At 41.1% G+C, this 25,655-nt stretch overlaps 1 long non-coding RNA gene across 3 annotated transcripts; it reads left to right on the forward strand.

The window, feature by feature from the left end:
* The first annotated feature begins 4,010 nt into the window (after positions 1–4,010).
* Positions 4,011–7,063, forward strand: LOC133900007 (uncharacterized). Of its 3 annotated transcripts, none has more exons than XR_009906486.1 (4): positions 4,011–4,381; positions 4,468–4,520; positions 5,122–5,422; positions 6,734–7,063. It is a non-coding gene; the product is annotated as an uncharacterized LOC133900007 (long non-coding RNA). The 3 variants fall into 3 exon arrangements; XR_009906484.1 differs by having other exon boundaries at positions 4,012–4,381; positions 5,068–5,422; XR_009906485.1 differs by having other exon boundaries at positions 4,012–4,381; positions 5,127–5,422.
* Positions 7,064–25,655: the final 18,592 nt, after the last annotated feature.

The raw sequence follows: 25,655 nt of genomic DNA on the forward strand, positions 1-25,655 counted from the left end.
GCTCGTCCGGAAGGTCCTGCAAAATAGACAAACAGGCTCATCGTCGATCAGCCTTATACACAGAGCTGGCACTCCGCGAGCTGTATGATCAACGGCTGACCACCCCGACAAACCCGATCACGTGAGGCCAGGAAACTGGAGGTCGCTAGTGACCTGCAACCAGTTTTGCGCGTGGTGGTCACGGCCGTGCCTGAGGCCCTGTTAGGACCTGGCTGCCCGGGCTATGGAGTATGCTCACAGACCTATTTGCTCAAGTTTTCATCGTTGTCTTCGTCGGGGCCAACTGGTCGGGCCCGATTGGCGAATCGGGTTCTGTTGTCCGTATTTATACGACTTGGACTGCTAGGCCGCGTTGCCAGCACTCGTTTGAGCCTTAATCGTTGCTGTGGCGGTAATATTCCTAACAGGCTCGGCCTCAAACCTCCTTGTGAATTTGTTGATTGCCACGAGTAGAAATTTAGGATCGCGTGGGGCTTCAGAGAACGGTCCTACGATGTCCAGCCCTCAGATAGCGAAAAGCCAAGAGAGTGGTATGGCTTGCAGTGCCCGGGCTGGTAGGTTGGTATTCCGGTCGTGGTGCTGTCACGACCTGCACCTTTTCACCTGCTCGCGAGCATCCTAGAGGGCGGTATGAGGTTCGGTCTCCACATCTGTCTCCGAGGATGTTAGGGAGCGCTGTGCTCCCCCCATCCTGAGTGATGTATTTTAGTAAAAGGTCGTTGCTCCCTTGGTGGTAGAGGCGTCCCTCTACCAAGGAGGATTCTCGCGGTTAGCCTGTGTGACCTTTTCTGCTGACACATCGTGGTCAGGGGTTGCTTGATTCTAAAGGTAGTTCGAGATCTGATCCATCTAGGTCGTACCCGAATCGAGCAGGGCGACCACATGATGGCCACCCGAGATCGACGGCACTGAGGGAGGTGTTGCCTCCAAAGGTGTTGCCTCTGGTGTTCCGTTTCCAAGTGGAGCATCCCTTCCACGTCGGCCCGAGACCGCAGCGGGTGGCCGTGTGAGTCTTTTTTCCTCAAAGACTTCGACCGGGACAGGTTCACAAGAAGAGGCTAGACATGCCAGCCCATCGGCCAGGGAAGAAATCCTTGTGAGTGACGTGTGTAACTTCCCGACCGACCGATGGAGTGTTGCTCTAGCTTTCTCACTTTGGAGAGGTATGTCGCCATCGTCTGGTCTGAGTACTGAAAACCCCTTGGTGACAGGGTTATACCTAGTAGTGAGTCTCTCATCGCTAGTAGGCGTTTTTCCCTCATGCGGGTGATACTCGTGTTTCGGTTAAGAGGCCCTCATACTCCTCTTCGCATTTAATAATTGGAAAAAACAGAATTGAACCATGTACCTGACGATACATGGTCTTGTGCTCGCTCCTTCCTGGTCGGGGGAAAGTATGCCTCGCTTAGCGACTAGTACCTCGTCTGTGGCCCTTTGAAATCCTACAAGGTATGACAAGGATCCCCCCTTCTAATCGAAGGGTGGTCAGCATAGGGAAAGGAGAGGGTTACCTTTCTAAGATTCTGGTAAGCTGCCTTCCTTACTAGTACGCAACGGGGAGTGGTCATTACTCATACCAAAAGTTCGAGGTGTAGACCCTTTTGTTCGTCCTTGGGTTGAACCTGCTCGGATAAACGACACACGCGATTAGTTCCCGGATACTCTTTTGCTGGATCGAGTCATATCTACCCGATGATTTCGGTTCACGTCACGGGGCTAGGGGGTGGCAGTCCCGGCACGGCGAGCACTCTTCCGGGTGGGGCTGCCACCGAAGAAGCCAGTTCTCCCTGAGCTTGCGGTCCATGAGCTCTCCTTGGTGCCGGGAGCATGGATGCCTCTACTGCCCCCCGTCGCCTCCCGAAGCCTTCGGATCCTGATCCAATGTCCTGAGTTTGGGATATATCGGATCCGTCTAGGTCGTACCCAACGAAGAACACATCACAACAACTCGAATCCCAAACTCGGAAACATGCCCCCCTACCCGGCGCACTAAATGTTAGAGGAAAAAAAATCCTTGACAATGATTCCGGGGTGTATCGGATGACAGGTGCGTGATCTTTGTTTGGGGAGTGCTTACTGAATTTTTTTGTGTATGTGCAACTCAAGAACACCGAGGATTATCCAAGTTCAGGCCCCCCTTAGGGTAATAGCCCTACATCCTGTGCATTCTTTTTTTGGATCTCAGTTGGTTACAGATGATGTTCTAGCTCTCTCCTTTCGGAGCCCTCTTCTCTCCTCCCTTTATAGCCAAGGGGGGGGGGATCCTTACAAGTGAGACCATTCAACTGACCCATCCCTATCTAGATGGTCAACAATATGCTATTATTACGGAGCACGCACGCGCCGCGCCAGCTCCGGAGTGCTGCAAGGCCTATCCCATCCGTTAGCTCCTTCTGTACTTATCAGTCCGGGTCGCTCGGACTGCTCCGTCCTATCACTGGTTGCCCACGCGTGCCTGCCACGCCCTTAGTGACGTCCGTGAACCCATCCTATAACAATTATTGCCACGGGAGGGAACATGGAAGCTCTGCGTCCGCCCCAGTCACCTCGGCCGGTGGGGTGCACTTGGGGAAGGAAAACTGCATGGGCATTAGCATTAAATGAGAGTGGTTTGGTTTAGATGAGTACCTGTCCCGCGACCAGTAGGGACTGGTCGTGGGAAATCCAGCAGGGGTTGGGAGTGTGGTCGTGCGATGCCGAGTGGTCGCGCGGTGGACCCTGTTTAGAGAAAAAGAATTAGCCCTGCAAAAACCGGTCGTTGACGTCCGTCCTGGCAGGGACCCCATATACCTTACACCGACAAAGAGTATTTGGTCGGCTATATGAGTGGATACAATAGCGGATGAAGTGAACCTGTGAAGGTGTTTGATTGTCTGTATGAGCAGATACAATGACCTTGTGACTTAAGACTGACGAGTGGGTCATACTTACACTGTAGCTCATGCAGCCTGTATCCGCCCAGCCTGAATGCAAGTGAAGCTATATTTGGGTGTATCGTATAGTTATGATGACTCATACAACCTGTATCCGCCATGCAGACAACGAAATATATTTCTATACGGGAATGGATGAGCGGATGCAAGTTTCTCGTATATACAAACTCAGATGCAACAAACCAAACAGACCATATATCATGAAGCAATAGGGCATGAGCTCTACCCATTCAGAAATACTATATACCGCGTGCGTATCCATAACTGCCACACTCCTTGTCGTCCTCCTTGCAATGACACCGCCAGTTGCTTTCCTCCCTCCTCCTCTTGTCCCCTCTCATAGCAACACTGCTGCCCCTCCTCTCTTCGTGCTCTGCAAACTAGCTCGTCCCTTCCATACCGTTATCCATGAGTGGATCTACGATTTTAGGTCGATGGTGTCACAAGGCAGGGTCCGCTCGTATCACTCACTGTAGAATAGAAAGGGGTACTTGGGCTGGGCTGAAAGTCGTTCGTGTCATGTGACACCAGCACTTGAACATTGGGTCTGCCCTTGCCGTTATCACGATGCCGCAATTAGAAGGTTTTACGATTTGGTGTGGAGAATTCTAAAGTTTAGAGGGAAGGCCTGGGCTAGCGGCCAAACCGGTAGTGGACATTGGCAAGATGGAACGGTGAGACGACGGTGGCACCATAAGAGCTGTGGATGACAGAAACATCAAATCAACTGGTCGTCAATGCCACTAAAGATGAAGAGGCGAGCAAGATAGGAGCGAAGACAACGAGAAAGGTTGTCGGGGGCGAAGAATGAACGGAAGAGTGCATATCGGATCAGTGAAGAACACGAACAACTTCACAAAATACTACGCGACACATTCAAATATCACATCCAAAATATATTTACTACTTAAAATTTTTTCAATGAATTCTTTCGTCGGCCCACGTTTTTTCCGCCCGCTTCTCGTCTGTCCGCATCCTCACATATACAGTGCGCCGACAGGTGGGCCCTCTGCGTCCCGTACCGTGCGCGTACGCCTCCCCTGCCAACACCTCGACGCTCTCGCGGTCCTCCCCCTCCCCTCCCCCGCGCATCCCGTCGACCCCGCCGCCACCTCTGCCCGCTCCCCGCATCTCGCCCGTCCTGGCACCGAATGCGCACACTTCCGCGCGGTTCCCGTCCTCCCCCTCCCCTCCCCCGCGCAGCCCGCAGGCACGCCGACCCCGTCGTCACAGCTGCCCCCTCCCCCACCTCCCCCGTCATGGCGCCGCACGCGCACACCTCAGCGTAGTATCCTAACTAATTTTGCTGCGCGCCGCTGCCCCCCGAACTCGCCGCCACCGCATGCGCCCAGCTACAAAGGTCATCTCTTCGTGCCATTTTGTTGTGCGGGATCGACTTCCTCCTTCGCAGCCTTCTCCTTGGCTCGGCCATGGTCTGTGCCACCGAGGTGAGCTCCACCGCTTGCTACCTTCTCATTCCTTAGTTCTTCATGTTCTTCAGTTTTCCCAGTTGATGTTGTGAGATTTGTGCAAGGTCATCTCTGGAGTGTGCGGAGCTCTGGAGAGTGCTTGAAACGCAGTGATTTGGTGAGTATTTATGCTTTGAGAAATATATAACTATTCTCATACTTGGATGTATAGAAAATGGCTTGGAAAAATTGATACGGTTGCCACTATGAAGATAGGAAATGCTTATAATTTGTCATATACCATGTTTATACTGAATGGCACTGTGCCTCCATCTCAGCAAGCATCACAGACATCGCCCTCTGATACCTATTCCTTTTTGCTGATATTGCCGATATGGCTGCAGTTGATATTTAGTAAGTTTCAGATTCAGATTGCCTTCAAGCGAGTCTTTAGTGCAGATTCATGAAAAAAGGATTCCACAGAAATTCTATAAGCTGGACCAGACCTAAATGAATTTTTTTCTAACACCGATAATTTGCTAGAATGTAGATAGGAGCCAAGATTAACACAAGCAAGTATATATCTATCTTGGATCTACTAGCATGGTATGCTGAGCAAATAATTTTGAAGATGTCTATCCTTCTCCTTTAACACTGTCTAATTGTTTGCATGGCCTACATTGTTTTCCTTTTCCTGATCCTTGACTTCATTTTTTTTACTGCAGCCAGTTTCCATTCCAAATACCAGCAAGGATAACACATTTCTTGGTATTTTCTAGAGCAGTTGGGACGAAAGGATACGGCTTTGGAGCTGGGAAGGACAGTTGCTTAACCATAAAAATCAGCCCATGCTCACTGAATCTGTTTACTTCTGTTTGCATTGATTTCATAGCATCGTTTCTGTACAAAACCTTCTACATGTAAAGAGCTTTAATGTTATGGTTGGTAAGCGGCTTTACCATTTAACTGCAGGGAGGGCAGGTCGACGAGGAGGAGGGGAGAGGGGTCTTCTTCTCCATATAGGCTACTGGCCACCACTCGATTCTACTGGTCTGATTTGTGAACTGAGAAGTTCCGCAGGTGCAAATGCATACCTTCTGTTTCAATTCTTCTTTTCTTTTCTTTTTTGCATAGGTTCTATAATGTGGTAGATTTTGTTTCCTGTAGAATTGGATGAATGGTAGGCGTGAAGTATGCTGCATTTCTTCTTACTTTTTCCCCTGACTTCTGAAAAATGACACTTGATTCCCTTTCTTCATTTGTTTTAATCATTTATGTCCAGAGTTCTTAGTTCATTTGATATTCTCATGTAACTGCAGTTTTGATATCGTATCTCAGTGTCCTGGTTCCAATCATGTACATGTACAGTAGACCAATGCAGAAAAAATCTGGAAACCCACACCATGGCCAACCATACATGAATGAAGAAAGGGAAGTTTCTAAAATTTTTTGGAAATGATGGTTGATTAATGTTCTGCTTTCTGGTTCCCAGTTTAGTATACTATATGTTTCGTAGAGATTTTGGCATTTGCAAAGCAACCAAGTGCTGCACTTATTCCCTTTCTCCCTTCCCATTCTCTGCTGCACTTTTTTGCCTTGAACATTGGATACGGTGTTTATTCTCATGTAACTGCAGTTTGATACCATATCTCAGTGTCATGGTTCCATTCATGTACATGTACAGTAGATCAATGAAGAAAAATATGGAAACCCACACCATGGTCAACCATACATGAAAAAAGAATGCAAAGTTTCGAAATAAAATTGTTTACACTGAGAGACTTCCTTATTTGCTGGATGAGATCATGAGAGTAGCTAAGTTGAAAGATTGTTTACACTAATGCCTCAAGTATACCACTGGCTGAATGTAAATTATTTGTAGCCCAACAAGTTGAGTAGATTAATATAAGTGAACCCATTTTCGATTGTTGGAAATAAGAGTAGAATATGGTGAGTGGCTTTGTTAGATCACCATTTTTTTATTATTGGATTTGCCTGAATAATTTTCAGTTTTGAGTGCCTTTTTATACTTAATGAAATAATAATGGTCCATCTTAGATTAGACCCTCACTAATGAAATTTGTTACTAAGATTGTCATGCAACACGTGATTAGTTTTAGAATTCAAGTAGCGCTTAGGTAATAATTGTTATTACCTTAGGTAATAGTTGTTATCCACTTCTTCTTTGTAGTGTCAGCATGTACTGATAAGCATTATGGAATTTTTGGTTTTAAGGAGTCTATGCAAAAATATTGTTTCATGACACTTTGTACGGCATCTTTTATTGCAATGAGTTAATCATCATAATAGATCGCTTTTTCTTTTAGCATAGATCAAAATTATATATGTTCAGATTGGTACAATAATTTGGATTTGTCCTGTTTTTTTCAGCTTGTAAGGGAATATAACACTTAAAGTGGATTGACAAGAGAGTAAGGAGGGTCCAGCTAGGAGGTAAGCATTGCCTTCTATGCAAACCAGGCAGTGATTAATTTGAACCTGTATCAAGATATATGTAGTGTGAGCATTTGAATATGTATTGCTTTTATTTGAAAATGTAAAGCACATTACAGTGTATACCTAATTCCGTCTATGTTTATAGTGGCCTCTATGATAGTCTAATTGTCGAGGATCTGCTCTTTCCTATCTTAGAAAAAGTTTCATGATAGGAAAGAGAACACACGGTTGCATAAAGCCAAACTAAAACTTTTTACTGTACTATTTCTACCAGAGCTTTCCATTTTGATTAATCATTCGGTTCTTATACTTTCCATTTTGTGCTGCTTTCTTATTTCATAATTGTCACATACCTATGGCATATAAGTGTGCTAATTACATAATGTGTGAGCTAATTTAATTTGTGTTGTGCCTAAATATGATTGTAGTGCATATACTCATTCCTCTTATCCCCAAATATCAACGACTTAGTTTATCAACTCTTTGTCGTTAAATCTATTCTTTCCCCAAATCAATTGTGTGCGATCGCCAGTGAGTCTTAGTTGAAAGAGAACGTATGCAGACTTCTTTCACTGCCTGGTGGTTAATAGGTGAGTTCAATTCACTTGTATCACCAAGTTTATAAAAAACTGTAAAGAAGTAAAGCTAAAATAAGTCTTTTCTATAGATTCAAATTATTCGATGACATTTAATATTTGGACTTGGAGATATCATGGAGTGTCGTTGTTAGGGTAGATGTCAAGTTTCCGATCCACTCCTCATTGTGATAGCCAACACTTTATCCTCATGGATATTAATGCAAGTCACTTGTATAATGGAGAGAGATAACAATCTTGTTATAAGAAATTTTATCACGACCTAACTTTATTTGTTATTAAAATTTAAGGGATTTAAAATAGAAGCAATTGTATCGAACAACGATGTTGAGAGGTTCAACACTTTACTCATAGAAGGGTGTGTTTATACCCTGTATGAAGCAAGATTCGATCCTAATTGGGAGGAGGCGGTGTTGTTTCAGAATATTGGGCATCGATACGAGTGCATCTTGAATGACCATACTAGGGTTGAGCCGTATACCATGCCTATTCAATTTTCGCTCTACCCGTATAATCTTATACCCTTCTGTGAAGTGTACAAACATCATAATAAAACTTTTGTAGGTAAGTTTTCAAGCTTCCCATCTTCCTACACTTAAATCAAAGAAAATTTGAATTTTCATACAAGCAAAAGTTGACCGGTAATAAATGTTACAAACATAGCTGAAATAATTATGCATTGGACACTAATTGAGCATATTGGGCGAAGCGCTTATAAAGAGGTCATGCTCATGGACATAAGGTACTTTTTATTTTTGTTAGTAAAAAAGGTACATCTAAATAAAAATGCTATATCTTATATGTAGAAAAAATTATGAGTTTTCAATGTTCAATTTGTAGGTGCAATCTCAGTGTTGTTGGGGTTTGGTGCAACCATTTGACCGAACACATGTTTAGTTGGTCATTGGCTAATGCTAATAATGATATAGTTTTGGGAACTATGCTTCGAAATAATAGGAGGCACGATAATTGGTTTCTTTTTATTAACTGTTGGAGAAAATAGATCAGCCTGTGGACAATGGTTAAGGATCGCTATCAAAGGTTCCTCCGGAGGTTTCGGTCTTCGGACTCTTAGCAGGAGGTCTGGCCTTTGGAGGCTGTAGACCCTTTCGGACCCACCCCTCCGGTGGCTATGTGGCCTTCTCGAAGCTCGAAGATGCAGCAGGTCTCCGGAGATAATATTGGAGAAGAAATGACATCTCCTGCAACCGATTGACACGAAGTGATGGGCAATTAAATGTCAGTGCAAGTGGTACTTATCCTGACACTCCAGTATAATGGAGGTCATCCTGACACCCCTGGTAGTGCGGCGCTAGGCCGTAAATGGCGATCGGCTCACTCCTCAGGGTTGCTTGTACATCAATAGTTGCTATGATAGATATTTGTCTTCTATATAGAGTTAAAAGTAGTTATCCAGGATAAGACAATGTAATTCGGCTAGGTCCTAGATATTTGTACATATTGATAACTTGTATACCAAGCTATGTACAACCCTATAAAAAAGGGATCATGGTCATCTGGGGAGGGAGAGAACAGATAGACACAAACACAAAGACATACAGTGATACTCCTCCTAGACTGATCTTTTCTACTGTCAATACATTTTTTAGTGTCTCTTTCTCTCAAACTTCGTCTCCAAGCTTGAGTCTCCTCCTTAGAAAAAACTCTCGCTGTACTTGTTATCGCAAGACAATCTCTTACGCCAAAATTAACCATGGCATACTTCAACATATACATGCTGAGTTATTTGTCTAATTAAAAAATTTCAACTTAACAACAGGTTGCTTGAGACTTCATTCCACACGACTTCTACATTCAATCCAAGTCATCGCGTAACACATGCATTGCAGAGTGAGTAGTTTTAACACCATAAATAAAAGTCATTACATGCAAAGGTATTATGTTTAAGAAATTAATAGAAAAATATTTTGGACAAATACTAATTGAACATTCGTACTAAAAAATGCAGCTTTAAGATGGTCGGTGATCATTGGAGTTTTGAATCTTTGTTTTGTTAACATATTTCTTGAAAATAGATTGCCGTACATGGCAATCGTGGTTTGAATGTGATGGCTACAAGTGCTATGGGTTCAGACATGCTAATGTGTATATCGGTTATGATGTGTTTTTCTTTTGTAATATTTGTGTTGTTTAAATAATCACCAATGGATACTAGCAGCTACCAATAGACAATATTTCACTTGCAAATTGTTGATTTTTCCCCTCTTGAGGTAAGACAAGATGCATGCATCCTAAACATCTATCTATGTTTGCATTCATAAAAGCCTCTTGCCGACTGTTTTGGATTGGCATGGCCTCTTTTGGAGCTTTCTTACTCCAAGAGAATCTGTCAAAGTTCCTACAAAATATATTATCTATTTCCAACAAGCTGAGCAGGGTTTGGTGAATGTTTTACACGGGACAAAATGATGTTTCAATTATTCAAGTCTAGGGAAGTGCATGCGTACAACATTTCACGGCCGCAGGCAGCTTTCTTTGGTTATTTCTCAGTGTCACTTGGTGATTTGGAGCTTTTTCTAACCTAGATCTCATTTGCTTGCACCACAGTCCATTCATGGCAGAGTTGGCTAATTCTGTTGCTCTCCTTGTCACGCGCGGTCTCGAGACTACATTTTTGAACTGGATTTCAAAATCCATCATGTTCGGATGACATATTCCAAAGCCGATGTATACTTTGAGAAACTAATTCCGGTTAACCTCAGATTTGTTGGTAGCAGCATGCCACCTAATTGATTAAACCTCATGTTTGTTCGAGCATCATCATGCATGCGTACGACCAGATGGTCCTACCCACCAGGGAACATACTGCAAGATGTTCAGGCACAAATTTCACTTGCAAATTGTTGATTTCTTATGCTGAATTCAAATAGTTGTCACTTCGCTCAGGAAATTGGTAGCCTGATAGTTGATTTCTTACGCTGACTTCAAATAGTTGTCACTTCGCTCAGGAAATTGGTAGCCTGATTGAACTTAATCTTTTACCCTTTGTTTCACATTGGGGTTATAGATGCTTTCTGTTTGCCAAAAAATGCTAAGAAACAAAGTTGAAATGAGCCTTGATTTATATGTGATAAGTGATTGACAAAAGGTTGCTTTGGTTCAATGATGTTTTGATTGCATAAACATGTATATGTGTTGCAATTATAATTTGACTAACCAAAATTGAAGAAAATAAAGTTGGCATAGTTCTGTCAAAGTCTAGGAAAAATTGTACTCACCGGACGCACTCTTCAGCGGTGTGACACACCCTTCCTCCGCGGACGTAGGTCATTCGTGCTCTCGTGTCCCCGACGCAGGTACGATACTCGTTTCATGCATGCCATATTGTTACGTATATCACGGTTTACCGGTGGTAACTTGATTTCTTTGTTGTTCCATATGCAGAGTTCGACGATCTCCTGGAAGTAGAGGCACAAGGTAGCTACATGGAGCTGCTTAGCAGAGACATTAGTCAGGTCCCTGCTTACGACTTCATCATTGGATAGAGCCACGAGCTCAGTGCGTCACAGCTACTTGGTGTGCCACTCCCGAGGACTCAACCCTCCAGGACGACGACGCTACTCCACCGCCCGCTGGCTGACCTGAGCAACCAGTCGTTCCACCGGACCGGTTGACGTACTCAGGTCACCACATGCGAGTGATGAGGCACAGGGTCCCCAGGACAGATGCGACCAGGGGCATCCCTAAGAGGGGACGTAACCTGTAGAATTCTATGTCATTGTTAGTTTCAAGTGTTATGTAGTAGTACTCCGTGTTACTGTTTTACATGTACTTCGTGCTAGTATTTATATTATATGTCTGTCATATCATGTTGGATGTTAATGTGAGATCTTTATTATCAGCCATATTTTTATTAACTGTGTTCTCGATCGATACCAAGAAAGACCTTCGTGCGGTCATATCCCCTTTCAAATCGTTCACTTGCAAACTTTCAAAATAAGAAGCCTTCGCATAAAAAACCCATATTACTATAACACTTGCAAATACAATAAAACGTTACATGACGGGGTATATTACCTTAAGTACTGTAGCCATCGATAGACAATAAATGCTTACGATGACCTTTATACGTGATGTATTTTACTTTCTTCAATAAAATAGTCAGGATTTATCATTCTACCAATACATTTTTTTAAGCCCAATGATTTCATTGGATTTCCTGCCTTACATGCAGAGACAATAATAACTACTTACTAAACTTTTGCAGAATGAAATGACCACACCAAGCAACAGCTTCCGTAGGGAATCTCTGCTAAGTATCAATGTCATAACTTTTACAGCTTTCATAGGAAATCCTATGCTCCAGCCCCTCAGCTGAGCCCATGCACTCAGTCCATGCACTAGCCCCTATTCATTATAAATAACTCCAACCTCATCCATGGATAGACCACTCATTCCTCAGCTTTCTCAACTGCAATGTCTTACTCAGCTCCACCAAACCCACCCAAGAAATATTTGAGGATTTTCATCCCCCAGGGGGTCAAAACACCGATGTGCTTCTGTGGTGACTCTTGCAGGCTTCGTGAGTCCTAGGACATATCCTACACATATGGCCTACGCTTCTTCATATGTGCCAACTACCAGTACGACAAGTCTCGACATGGACCGTATGAGTACCCATTGGTATAGCGACATAGATCACTTACGTGGCACTTTCCACACCATTTTCATGTACTCTCTTACTAATCTCCTCTCTTATTTCTTTTGTCTAGTCTCCTCCACCTATCTGCGACATCATGCAATGGTTCAACATGGAGCAAAATAAGGAGCCAAAGCGGTGGGTGGACATGAAGGTACGGTGGAGGAGGGTAGCTTACCAACGTCATGAATAGGAGCAACAACAAGAGGAACTAAGGATGAAGCGGCAGGAGGAGGAGCGCATCAAGAACGCTGCGAAGGAGTGTGTCGCGGCTCAAGCACGCAAAGCAGAGAGAGAAAGGAAGCGGGAGAGGGCCCATCGCGCTAGAGGGGGGGTGATACAATAAGAAAGGGTAAATATCCTAGGTGCACTCAGTAGAGAACATCTATTGTACCCCGACCTATTTTCATTCTCTAAGGCATGTTAAATTTAGCAGCGACACGCTATTAGGCTAGTCTTTAGGCATGTCGTACATACCAGCGTTTATTCTCATCCCTTTACGATTATGGTCCATTCGCGCAGTGATAAAAAACCCATGTCCCATTTAATGTTTATCAGCATATTTAAACTTCGTGCCAGATTATATGATATTTGTGCTTTATAACTACTATTGTTCAATAAATTAGATTTTGTATTCTTACAACGTCACTTCGTACAAAAAATTCCACACACTTTTACACCAACTATATAATTTTTTTTGAGAAAACTAATGTGCAATATTTTTCAATTTGCCGAATACAAATTCTATTAAAAAACTAATTATACGAAGGTATCACCCATTCAACGGGCGAGAGAAAGGTATCGCCCATTGAACGAGCGAGAGGAAGGTTAAAATCTGCTCGGTGAAACTGATAGCCCATCTCGAAATGGCCCGTTCAACGGGCGAGATTTTGTTATCGCTTGTTGAACGGACGATGGTAGTATAGACTTCATTATTTTGAAATGGACATATAATCTTAAAAATTTGAAAAAAATATTTAAAAATATTCAACCATCCGGTGCTAACGCCGAAACTGAAAGCCCATCTCCAAATTGCCCATTGATTAATAAGCCTTTCTGGGACAGGCCGCAGCAGCTGGAGCTTCAAATCCACGCAGCGCAGAGCTGGTTTCCGTCCAGCCATGGGCCTTGTGTTTATTCTTGCCTGCTCTTTGATGGGCTATCTATCCACACACACCCCGTTACATCTTACACTATGATCTACAATGTAAAAGTTAGATAATTACGTACTTGTCTACATTATTATTAATATAAATCACAAGTTTTTTCTATATAAAAAAGGAAGAGCACCCATTCCCCACCACCCCGCGAGCACGCTCCTGAATTGACATCAACGATGCAAAATTGACTGCCAAATCACAATACATCCCACATGATCGACATGGCTTGAGAGTCGAGAGGAACTCCGTCTATCTTGAGACACTGGTAGATAGTTCGAGCTTGCATGCATCTTAATGCAAATCTGACTCACAAACCACTATGAGGAACCTACTTCTTGCAACAAAAATTATTTGTCAATAGGTCAAATATTGTTGCAATAGGTACCTATTGCAACGAAGTGAACTTTGTTGCGAGTAGTTGTAATAAATAGCATGGTAATAGCATGTTGCAACAGTTTTTAAATTGTTGTGTTAAATAGGCATACTTCAATAATTTTAGGCTATTTATGTCAGGACTATCAATGTTGCACAAAGTTTTGTGGCAATATATTATTGCAATGATTGAAATTTTGTGACAATACCATATTACAACAAGAGTTTTCCATTGAAATAGCATATTGCAAGGCCATTTTTCTTGTGGCAACATCCAGTTGCAACAAGCAATTTGTTGCAATAGCCTAATGCTACTGCCATATTTTGTGGTAATATCACATTGCAACAACTCCTATTTTATGGTAACACACTATTGCGATGGTTAAATTATCATGGCAACAATACATTGCAATACCGTTATTTTGTTATAATATGCTATCACAATAAACAAAATTTCATGGCAACAACCTTTTCCAACAAGACTTCAAATGTTGCTATATCATATTGCAACAACATTTCCTTTGTGGTAGTTGCTTATGAGAACAATTTATTCTTGTTGCAATAGTTTAATGCAACAGCCAAATTTTCATGGTGATAGCTTTTTGTCATAAACAAAATAGTACTAATATTTGTAATATGCATACATTCAGCTTCCAGCATTACTGTACATTGAATATTCTCATCACATAGCATACAATGCTTCAAGCAATTCACATGTTGCTTATGCCCAAACTCCAAATTAACCATTTCTTTAATCAAACAATGTTGAAAGCAAATATTCAGAAGTACATATTGGTCAATGCATATATGGAAGGTCAAAAAAGAACATCCATAGATTTCATGAAACAAACATCCACGGGAAAAAGCAAATCTAACTTCAACTAGGCATTCAAAAAAGTGCATCTCCTAAATTGATCCATTCGATCCTTCTCTTCGCTTCCTTCATATACCACCACCCTAGAAAGCACAAAGCATAGATTGAAATTAAGTTAGGGAAAAGGTTATTGGCTAAGACATGGTTGGTAGACCATTAAGTAAATTGTGGCATGTCTTATAGTTCATGCTTGCCGAATTTTATGTCCAGTTATTAAACCATAGAAGCTTCATTTTGATTGAAAAACTAGTATTAAAAGCTATAAATTACCATATTAACTTCAAGGCGTTGGTAGCTTTTAGCAACTTGCTTAAGTTGGTGAGAGGAAATCACTCGAGGCAAAGTACCATAGATCACATTAGAACTTGTGTTTCGAAAAAGTGAATGTTTCACAGTAGAACTTGGACTTCTTGTAGTATCCCTTTGTTGAGGTATCTGTGTATAATAGATATTATTATAATTTGATTTCCTAGAGGTATCCGTATGGGTCCCATTGGTCTTAAATTAATGTTCATATTTGATGGAAAACTAAAAAGAACAATATAGTGATGCGACATAAATAAACATAAATAAATACTTTTATGTATCTGTTGTATGGTCGTTTGTTGAGTTGCCATCATCTGCCTCATTTCAGCCATCATTGATTCCTTACGTGACTCTAGCTTTGACAGCATGTCTCTACGCTCCTCCTCTAGAAGCATGTCCCTTTCTGCAAGCTTTTGATCAAACTGTTCTTCAACCCTCACTCTTTCAGCATGCTTGTGTTCCAAGTGTCTTTCTCTTTGCGCACACTCAGCTGCTAGTTGATCTTGTAAATCATGAACCTGGAGATTGAGCTCAACATTTTGTCTTAGGGTTTCATCTATTGCATGAGATTGCTCATCAAGCTCAGTGCGAAACCTTTCAACACCACTAAAAGGTTTATCCATGTATTCAAATCCCTGAGGCTATGATGATTTACAACCCATTGTTGCTCTATAGGTATCCTAAAAAATAGTGTTCCTATCTTGAACTAAAAGAGGTTCTCTAGTTTCCTCTTCTATCTGGCTAACCTTTGCAGATGCATTGTCCTAAGTAGTTTGCCAATTAGAATCCTCATGTGACATCAAAATTACTAAATGATGCATAGCAAAATATGACAATAACAACAGGAGATTATTGAATTTTAAATTGTAACTCACATGCACTGCTTGAGATTCAGTGTTAGACTATGCTCCATTAATCTTATGGGTAAACCCCAAAAGTTCTATTTGATCAGGCTCTTGTCTAGTCTCTAGGTCTCTCTAAGTGTTTAGAAGATGTCACACATATGTCATGATTGTACAATTCATACTAGAATAGCTGAATGAACTACTTATACCTTCTCATAACTAACTTGTGCATATGACTTCGGACCAACCATGTGCTTTGCCTTCCGCTCTTTGCGAGAGTTCTTCTTGCTAATTTCCTAATCAAAAATCAATTAATAAGAATCAACGAACTAAAGTAGTAAGACTAATTTGGATTAAGCAAATAATATCGAATAAATCATCCAACTGACAAGTTCTTGCTATTCTTTGTTGTTGCATATTCCTAAAGGTTAGTACTAGCTTTCATGCACAGAAATGACATATGTGTTGTAAAGGCTTGATCTTTCCACATTTTAAATAATTTTTAATTCACATCAATAGATAAAGGTAAACATTGCTAAACATGACATTTTCTTCTGAAATGGCATACGTGTGGTTGTACTGCTATCAACTGATTCTTCTCCTTACTCTGAATTATTCTTGACATTATTAGATTTGAGTGTGCTTAAGTAATGCCAATAGCTAGCAAAGCAGGAACCACAGTCCATAATATGTAATTATTTATCAGCAAAAGAGACAACATGCAACATTTTCAACTCAGGTTGAATAAGGGTTTAGTAAACTGATCACATAGGGTCAGTATACATAACCTTGAACTTTGTATGGGTGCCGAAGAAATGAATTAGCTATTCCCACTGTTCGAGTGACCTTTCTTGTGGCCTATTTGCCATTCGTACAACATCAGTATGATATGTTTTGTAAGTGGAATGCAGAGTTGAACACCATCCTCTATAGTGTTCTTTAGCAATGTCTAATATTTTATTTCGATTTTCTCTTGTATCCTCAACATCTCATCTTTCCTGAAAAGAGTAGAAGGAATCAAATATCATTGGTAAGTAAATATTGGAAAACTATGAAAAATAAATGGAAGGTGCTGGAAACTAATACTAACCAACACATCATCAGCTATGCTTTCAAGAGTAGTGGAATGAATGTCAGACCACTTTCTCACTCCAATGAGTGGTGCCTTTCTTTTCATTTTTACCACCACATCATCCACAAAAAATCGATAGTTTTCTCCTACTGATCCACCCAATGTATTAGAGAATTTGACATGAAGCTTTGCAGAACCATTTGCATGGTGTTTTTTTTTTATACTTTAAGTATTTTAAGAACACCTCTCCCTTCCTTCTTTTGTCCACCATTTTCTAACAGGTAAAGCAATGACAACTTTTTATAGTTTATTTAATAACATGCATCCAGAATACTAAGGTGAAACACATCATTTTAAAATATTAACATTCTCATGTAGCGTGCGGTTGCGATGGGTATGAGATGGCCAATTACTCTGTGCACACATAGCGTTGGCTGTTGTAAGAAAGTTTGTCATATTTAAAATGAAAAATAGTTACAACAATGTGAATTTGGGTTGAAGGCAAATGGTGTTGTAAGAAAGAGAAACACATCAATCATATTACCCTGGAGTGGCAACTCCATTAGGTGCAAATATGCCTATGAATAGTTTGTCATATTTAAAATGAAAAATAGTTACAACAATGTGAATTTGGGTTGAAGGCAAATGGTGTTGTAAGAAAGAGAAACACATAGATCATATTACCCTGTCCTCTTCATTGGTTTCGGTAGTCAGCTACAATTCCCTCCCTCAATCCCGTAACTGATCGTTTTCTTACCAAACCTAACATGGTCACAATATAGTGTAAAATTATTCATACAAAAAGTATAACATATACATGTATGAGAAAAAAGATTCTCTGATCCAGTCACACACAAGTAGTTTTAGATTATGAGGTTAACTGTGCCATCCAAGTGTCTAGCTGCTAAGAAAAGAAAAGGTGCATAATCTAAAATTTGTACCGCCTTGTGTTGGAGTCTAGTTGCATGGAGTATTTGCATGCAGAGAATGTGTAGACGAAATGTTTCCATGTTGTTGTGTGCTTGCACAATGGCCTGAGTGCACAAATTTATAAACAAATGCCAGTGTGCAACATTTATAAGTTAATGCTTCTAATTCAAGAGTGCATGCATATAAATATTATTACTAGACTCATGCTGCACGCTACTTGGACACTAGTGTGCTGTGATTACTGAATCCATTGACAACCTGAAGAAATATTCAATGAATACAAATATCATTTTAATTGCAGCACGTAGCGAAAGCCTCTTACACAGAAATGCATTGTCACAAACAAGAAATATGCAGGGGGATTCAATTTATTAAAGCAAAATTCCATAGCTTTAAAACCATGCAACATGAATAGAATAGTCCTTCATTCTACAAGAAAATCAAATTAATGTACAAATTGAATTTAAACAAAAAAAAAACTCATCATCACCGTCAGGGTCTTCATTCACCAAATGAGCAACGTGACCATCATTTGTATATGTGTCATCCTCATCATCATCCTCATCAGATTCTATGTGATCCTCTTCTTCAACAGATACTAAATTTTGAATAGTTGTAACATCACCACTCACTCATTCTATGTCAGATCTCTGCCAATTTGTGATATCCTCATCCATATTTGGTACATTAATTTCACTAACTCCGACATCCATCAAGTCAACATCAGCTTCATCAGGTTCTTTGCTATTTTCTTTAGAAGGAATGGCAAATAGATTCCATGGCTTCATCTTAACAATAATCAATCAATTTGGCTTCCTCACATCCCTCACATAAAAAACCTGTTCAGCTTGAATGCCTAGAATGTAGGGCTCATTAATAAATCAACGTTGAGTGTATCAACATCAATAATCCTATACTGATCCTTTCGATAGCCTCTACTTTTATTTTTAGTTGGAGGAGGTACATCAAACCAGTCACATTTAAATAGCACTACCTCCATGTCTGTGGCAAAATCCAAGCTAATTATTTTCTTAATTACACCATACTAGTCAATGCTCCCTTTACTTTCTTCACCCTTTACTATGACTCCACTATTCTAGGTATTAAGGTCTCTTTCTACATGCACAGTTCTAAATAAAAATCCATTGATAAATGTGTGATTCAAAATTCATGCTAGATGTTCTGGTCCTCTAGACAACATATAAATATGCTTACTGACTTTCCCATCATCGTAAAGTTCCTTGATTTGTACCGACACATGTTCAATATTAGGAAAGACAGAAACTAGTATTTTAGTAACATGAATATATTTAACAAGTATAAATTATATCCTTACACATCTCTCAAACCAATCTACAAACTCATCTTTGTGTCGCTTTGAACATTGTGAGGACTCTTTCTTGTGAGCTCCTCGATATGCTCACTGCACAAAAGAAAATAATCACTTAGGTAAGAATGATGTGGTTTATACATATGTTAAAATAAACATAAGTGTCCCCATTTTTACTTACTTGGCCCATGAACTAGTTTCTTCACAATTTGTTATAATGTAGTGCCTGATTTGTTGTATATCCTTCATAGGAAGTGAATCAAATGTGAATCATTTCTTAGAGTAATCGATTGTTCCAAATATACTTAGCCCATCAGACGGTTCATTTCTTGTTGCACTGTCATGATGCTCTGGCTGATTAAGCTTGGTATCCACATCAATTAGGAAGCAACTACAAAATGTTAGGCACTCCTCTGCTATGTAGCCCTTAGCAATAGAACCTTCAGGGTGAGCTTTATTCCACATATATGCTTTGAGTGTTCGCAAATATCGCTCAATTGGATACATCCATCTATAACAAACAGGTCCACCGAGTCGAACTTCTTTAGCAAGATGAACTAGAAGTGCATCATAATGTCAAAGAAGGCGGGTGGGAAGATCATCTCAACCTAACAAAGGGTTTCTGCAATTGAGTTACTCAACTTCTGTAACTCTTCAGCTTCCAACTCCTTTGAACAAATTGCAGCAAAGAATTGGCTAAGCTCTAGCAATGGCAAAACCACTTTCTCGGGCAATATGTTATGTTTCACAATGGGAAGTAGCTTTTGGAATATAACATGGCTATCATGAGTTTTCAGGCCAGTTACTTTGCAGCCCTCAAAGTCCACACATCTCTTGATGTTTGATGCATAACTATCAGGCATTTTCACGCCTTGCAAAAACTTGCACAACATTTTCTTCTCATCTTTATCCAAAGTAAACCAAGCTAGTGGTAGATCATATTTATCATTTCCAACCAATGGATGTTGATCCTTCCTTATCCCCAGAAGCTGCAGATCAAGACGAGCCTTCAGACTATCCTTTGATTTACCATCCATGTCGAGCAATGTCCCTAAAATGCTATCACATATGTTCTTTTCAATGTGCATCACATTCAAATTATGCCTTATAAGCAAGGTCTTCCAATAGGGGAGCTTGAAAAAAATACTCTTCTTCCTCCATTTGTGACATCTACTACCATCATTATGCTTTCTCTTTCTTATTCAGCCAAAAGTTACTTGCTCAAAGCTCTCGTACTGCTGGAGCACTTCATCACCAGAAAGTGGCACATGAGCACTTCTATTCTTTTGTCTTGTTGTTGAAGCTACTCTTGTTTTGATGCCACTTGTGGTTATGAGGTAGGAAACAACAATGACCCATGTAGCAGTGCTTGCACCCATATTTCAACCAAGAATAGTTTGCATGTATGTGGCAATAAGGGCATGCTAGCTTGCCTTTTGTGCTCTAAGCTGATAGCATTCCATAGGCTAGGAAATCATTAATCGTCCACAAGAGAGCTGCATGCATCTTGAAATTCTCCTTCTTTGCAGCATCATATGTATTAGCACCTTTAGACCATAGTTCATTTAGTTCATCTATCAAAGGCTTCAAATAAACATCAATGTTATTTCCTGGTGACTTTGGTCCAGGAATTATCATTGACATGATCTAGTAAGGTTGTTTGAGACACAGACAAGGGGGCAAGTTATATGGAATTAGAATTACATACCATGTGGTGTATGAAACATTCATTAGGCCAAATAGGTTGAACCCATCAGATGCAAGCCCAAGCCTAACATTGTGTGGGTCTAATGAGAACTCTAGATGTAGATCATCAAAATGCTTCCAAGCAAAAGAATCATCAGGATGCTGCATTACACCATTGTTCACACAACCCTCCTTATGCCACCGCATATGAGATGAAGTATCACCCATCATAAATAGCCTTTGCAACTGTGGAGTCAGTGAAAAATACCACATAACTTTATGTGGCACTGGCTTGTTGGCCCTATGATGTGGCACCACCTCATCTGGATTCTCGTGTGCAGCAGTTTTCCATCTAGACTCACCACAGATAAGACAACAATCCAGACAAGAATCAGCAGGAAACTGCACACAATCATTAATGCATGCGTGTATCTTCTCGTACTCCAGTCCAAGATCCTGAATTACCTTTTGAACTTTCTTGACCATATTCGGAATGCAATGGCGTTTTGGAAGCACATGTGAGAACAGTTGGAGTATGTCCTCACAGGCTTTGTTACTCATCCCATTCAAGCACTTAATCTGGTAGAGCCTCACAATGAAAGATAACTTCGTGACCTCCTTGCAACTAGGGTACAACTCCTTTTGAACATCCTTTAGTAAATCGAATAAGGCTTTGGCACACACATTTGGCTCCTAGGTTACCTTCCAAGGTATCTTCACCACCACCCGATGCATCTTCTTGAATACCATTAGCAGCTCCTTCAGAAGTTGTGCTTGTTCCTAGGTCGGCCCCCTTGATAAGAGTAGACATCATATCATGAACGAAAGTGCCATCTCCTGTAATGTTTCCATCATCAAATTCTTCAGACATGCTTTCATCATTAGATTCTTCCACTACTACAGAACTTCCCTTATATGCTGGTCCATCACTGCCGGTTCCTAATGGGCCGGCAGTTATGGGGCATCACTGTTGGTTCATAAGCCGCGCGGGAAGAATTAGCCATCGTGGCTTATGAACCGGCAGTGATAAGTGTCATCATTGCCGGTCGATGGATTGAGCCAGCAGTGATGCCCTGCTCCCTCATCACTACCGGCTTAATCCACCGATCGGCAGTGATAGCATAACATCACTGTCGGCTGGTTAAATGAGCTAGCAGTGATATCCCGGCTATATAAAAGTCACCCTCTCCTTCTGCAAGCTCGAGCACAATAGAGAGGAGCTCTGTTCTTGCTCGGTGGCGGCCATTTTTGCTCACCAAAATCTTGGGCTTCAAAATTTTGAGGAATCCTCATGACCTAGGTGTTCCAAGGTGTGTAACTTCCTCTCCAATCCATTTCTATTTGAATTTTATTTGCTAAATTGCTCTAGATTTTGAAATCATGGAGATGAACCTATAGCCATGATATTTTGAGACATTGTAGATGCAATTATACCTCATTTATGATATGGAAGCTTCAATTATGGTGAAAAATGTCTTTATTATTGATTTACATTAGCTATATGTATGAGCATATTTATTATTAGTTTTTAATAAATTAGAAAATTTATCCATGATATTAAGGTATATAGGGAACTCCAATTATATTTTTTATATTTTAATTAATCAGCAAGCTCCAATATAGAAACTTTAGGTATGAGCATATTTATGGTTGATTTTTAGTGAATTAGAAAAATTAGCCATGATATTCAGGTATGTAGAAAGCTCCAATTATATTTTTTCTATTTTAATTAATTAGCATGTTCCCAATATGGAAACTTTAGGTATGAGTGTATTTATTTTGATTTTTAATGAATTAGAAAATTTCGCCATGATATTTAGGTATGTAGCAAGATACAATTATATTTATGTATGAGCGTATTTATTTTTTCATGTTTCCTTAATGAGTCATAGATAAGGTGTTAAATAATAAAGAAAATTTCTAGTGATGATAGCAACAAATACTCATCGGAAGCGGACGCGAAAGCATGCAAAAGGCGGCTCCTCCAACCCGGGCCAATTGCCGGTAGGAGATGACGAGGTAATTTATTTGTTGGTGATCACAAAATGTTTTAGATGTTATGAATTTGGAATTACTATAATGATATAATTGTAGATGGACTGAAGATGGATGTACGATGCGAGCCGTGTGAGCGTAGAGTACAAGAATGGCGTGGATTGTTTCCTGGTACAAGTTGCGACGCACAAGTCTAATACACAGTCTCAATACATGTGCTGTCCATGTGTTGATTGTGAAAACAAGAAGCAGTTCTCCACCACCCTGCAGATACATTCCCACTTGATGCCAAGGGGCTTTATGCCTGGCTATACCCGTTGGACCGAGCATGGTGAAGCTAAGATCGTACAGAAGGGCAATACATTGAAAGAGAAGATGGAGACATGTGCACTGATATGCCGGTCAATGAATACATCGATATGCCGTTTGCTGGAGATACGTTGGCCGATGATGATCTAGAGGAGATGTTGGCCGATGCTGACGTCGATGAGCAGATGTTGCACGATGGGGAGGGAAACTTCACCAATCAAAGAGAGTTTCAAAAGTTCCAGCGTATGTTAGAGGACTTCAAAACACCGTTGTTCCCGGGTTGCGAGAAGGATCACACAAAGTTGCGTACCGTGCTTTCACTACTGCAATTGAAGGTAAGCAACGGGTGGTCTGATACAAGCTTCACAGAGTTGTTACTGTTCTTGAAGAAATTGCTTCCAAAGAAAAATGTGCTGCCAAAAAATATGTACTAGGCCAAGTAGGTTGTGTGCCCATTGGGGTTGGAAGTACAACAAATACATGCATGTCCAAACGATTGCATGTTGTATCACGGAGAGCATGCAGACATGCAAGCGTGTCTCGTCTGCGGTGCAACACGGTACAAGAGTGACGGTGATGATATCGATGGTGAAGGAAAGAAGAAAAAGGCATCTCGTGAAGGTGATGTGATATAGTCCCCCGTTTGGAGCGTTTATTTGCAAATAAAAGGCATGCCGAACTGATGCGATGGCACGCTGATGAGCGCAAGGATGATGGAATGCTGAGACACCCCGCTAATTCTACGCAGTGGAGAAACATCGATAGGAAATACAAGAAGCCCTTTATAGAAGATGCGAGGAATATAAGATTTGGGTTGAGTACGGATGGGATGAATTCATTTGGCAACAGGAGCAATAGTCATAGCACTTGGCCTGTGACTCTATGTATCTACAACCTTCCTCTTTAGTTGTGTATGAAGCGGAAGTACATTATGATCCCGGTGCTGATACCAGGGCTGAGGTAACCTGGCAACGATATCGATGTCTACCTGAAACCATTAATGGAAGATCTTGTAATACTGTGCAACGATGGTGTGCAGGTATGAGATGCATACAAACGAGAGAACTTCACCCTACGCGTAATGCTGTTCATAACAATCCAAGATTAGCCAGCCCTTGGCAACCTATCGGGCCAGACTGTCAAAGGCTACTGTGCATGCATGCATTGCTTGGATGAAACAGAGAGCTTGTGGCTAAAGAACAGCTGAAAAATGGTGTACCTAGGTCATTGTAAATTTCTTCACAAGGATCACCCGTACCGTAGCAACAGGAGAGCTCTTGATGGGAAAGTTGAGACTCGATCACCTCCTAAGCATCGCACTGGAAGACAGGTATATGAGATGGTAAAGGGACTTAGGGTTATCCTTAGAAAGGGGTGCGGGAGTACACCGGTTCCAAAATCTAATCTTAGAGCTCCTATGTTCAAAAAGAATTCTGTCTTTTATGACTTAGCACATTGGTTGGATTTGGTGGTTTAACATGTAATCGATGTCATGCACATTGAGAAGAACATGTGTAATAGCTTGATTGGTACATTACTAGATATACCATGAAAACAAAGGATACATTTCAAGCACGAAAGGACCTGAAATATTTGAAACTCAGACATGATCTACATCTCAAAGAGATGAAAGAAGGCAACAAATATCTTGGTCCCACGCGCTACAATCTGAGCAAGGCAGAGAAAATTGCAATGTGCAAGTGCTTGCATGGAATAAAAGTTCCATCCGGTTACTCCGCCAACATAAAGAGACTAGTAAACATGAACGACTTGAAAGTAACTGGCATGAAGTCTCATGATTGTCATGTGATGATGACACAGATGCTTTCAATTGCAATTAGAGGTATTCTACCGCCGAAGGTCCGAAACCCAATCATAATGCTGTGTTCATTCTTTAACGCGATATCACAGAAGGCCATCGATCCGACCAAGCTAGATAAGCTACAGGAAGACGTGATCAAGACTTTATCCCAGCTTGAGGCGTTGTTCCCTCCATCGTTTTTGATATCATGGTGCATCTCATTGTTCACATTGTGAAAGAGATAAGGATTCTTGGTCCCGTGTTTCTGCATCAGATGTAACCTTTAGAGAGTTTCATGGGAGTTCTTAAGAAATATGTTCGTAAGTGAAATTGGCCGGAAGGTTGCATGGCCGAGGGCTGGGGAACCGAAGAGGTCATTGATTTCTGCGTCGATACATGAATCTCAAATCGATTGGTGTACCTGTATCTCTCCATGAGGGGAGGCTACAGGGGAAAGGGATGATAGGTGCAAACGCATTATGTGCTAATAACCTCGTTTCATTCACGCAAGCATATTTTGCAGTTCTACAATAATCATTTGTAGTGGACCCGTATGTCGAAGAACACCAGAAGATGCTACACACCAGAAACCCAGGGAAGTTTGATGTTTGGATCGCGTGAGAGCACATAGATCATTTTGGCGCTTGGTTACGTAGACAGGTGATGGATTAGCAGATAGAGTGTGCTCGGCTAAATGTGTTAGCTCATGGACTGTCTAATACAACCCTCACATTCCAAGGATATGGCATAAATGGCTATACATTTTATATGAGAACTCAAGATAATAAGAGCTCCAACCAAAATAGCGGTGTCCGTATAGATGCCTATGACTGCAATGAAAATAGGGGGATCTATTATGGATTCATAGAGGAGATCTGGGAGCTCGACTATGGAGTGTTAAAAGTTTCTCTTTTCCGGTG

The sequence above is a fragment of the Phragmites australis genome, chromosome 19, assembly GCF_958298935.1.
Source record: "Phragmites australis chromosome 19, lpPhrAust1.1, whole genome shotgun sequence".
Lineage (NCBI taxonomy): Eukaryota > Viridiplantae > Streptophyta > Magnoliopsida > Poales > Poaceae > Phragmites > Phragmites australis.